The following is a 1,826-nucleotide window of genomic DNA, read 5'->3' as shown; positions in this document are numbered from 1 at the left end:
CTCAACTCCCCTCCCCATGCCCTAAATAAACTCTACTCTATACTATACTATCAGGGGAAAGAGTTCTCTCAGCATGGGCCCACAGAGTCACCTCCTACTGCACCTCCATCAAACATATCCCTGGCTTCTTTTCCTTTTTATAAAGCACAACAGCACTGACCCAGCAGCAGGCCATGGGCTCCGCTGGTGGTGTTAACTTGACAAAATAGACTTATCGGAGAGAACCTCAACAGAGAAAATGCCTCTATGAGATCCTGCTGTAAGGTATTTTCTTCACTAGTGATTGATGGAAGAGGGCCCCACCTACTGTGGGAGGGGCTAGTCCTGGGTTCTATAAGAAAACTGGCTGAGCAGAATAGGGGGAGCAAGCTAGCAAGCAGCACCCCTCCATGCCATTTGCATCAGCTTCTACCTCCTGGTTCCAGCCCTGTTTGAGTTCCTGTCTTGACTTCCTTCAATGATGAACTGTGCTGTGGAAGTAAAAGCCAAATAAACCTTTTCCTCCCCAACTTGCGTTTTGGTCATGGTGTTTCACTATGGCAATAGAAAGACTGACTAAGACAGGTACCAGTGGAGAAAAAAAAAATAAGGACTGCTCAAACAGGGTGAAGGAGAACTAAAGTGGCAAAAGCAGAACTAATATCTGTACCAGAACTGGACTTTTTCGTTATTTATTTTGACACAGAATCTCACTCTAATATAAGACAGTATCCAATTCAGGGTACTATTGTTGTGATTATAAAAAGAGAAAGAGCTATACGAATATGTTCTGATGAGGTGTGGGGGAAGGGGGTGCCTCAGCAGGCCCATGCTGAGGCATCCCTTCCCCGAGGGACCAGATACACGCTGGTATAATATAGAATAGAGTTAATTTAGGGCATGCGGAGGGGGGGTTAAGAGGGTAGTAAAGGGAGAAAAAGGCAGAGAGAAGGAGAGAGTAGAGAAGTAAGGGCCAGCCATGACCACGTGGAGAGAGAGGGGGAACAAAGGGGAAAGAGGCAAGGGAAAGAAGCAGAAGTAAGAGAGGAGGGGCAAGCAGCCCCTTTTATAGGGCCAGGCCTACCTGGTCGTTGCCAGGTAACCATGGGGCGGAGCATACCTGGCTGCTGCTGGTGTCTGTGGGGGTGGGGTTTATACAGAATGCTAACAACTGTCCCTTTCCCTCCTTGTATCTCATTGCTAACTGTGAGAGGAATTAGCAGCTATCACGTTCTGCTCTTAATTCGACATTTAAGCTGATTAAGTTTCTTGAACAACAGTTCTCAGAAGCTGCACCTTTGAACCAAGCCTTGTGGAGGCTGATTAACTCACTAAGACTTGAGGGAAGGTGGAGAGCGTGGAATGTCGCAGGTCCAGGTCCACAACATACTTAAATTTATCTTGGACTGTTTTAATCTTCTAAACAGCCATTCATAGCCAGCATCTGTGTCAGGCCTAATTATACCCCATGATCAGAAGGTAAAAAACCTTTTGGGCTGTATTAAGTTAACAAAGCATGTGCTTCCATCTATCAAAAGTCTAATAATACTTTTGACTTTTAGATAGCCTCTGAGGCAGGTAGCAGAGGTTTCCCCACGTTGTTGTAACCTTCTTTTCTGCTGTTTCTACCAAGGTATTTGTAACAGGTCAGATTTTCAAAGAAACCCAGACCAAGGCTCACTTGGTACCTGTGGTTCCTCCCAGCACTTCTCACCATGCCCCCATCTAACCTCTCCAGCCCAAGGGCTTCCCTTCCCTTCCCTTCCCTTCCCTTCCCTTCCCTTCCCTTCCCTTCCTCCCTTCTTCTTCCCTTCCCTTCCCTTCCCTTCCCTTCCCTTTCCCTTCCC

This window comes from Mastomys coucha, unplaced genomic scaffold (assembly GCF_008632895.1).
Source record: "Mastomys coucha isolate ucsf_1 unplaced genomic scaffold, UCSF_Mcou_1 pScaffold7, whole genome shotgun sequence".
Taxonomy (NCBI): Eukaryota; Metazoa; Chordata; class Mammalia; order Rodentia; family Muridae; genus Mastomys; species Mastomys coucha.
This window is presented reverse-complemented; position numbering follows the sequence as displayed.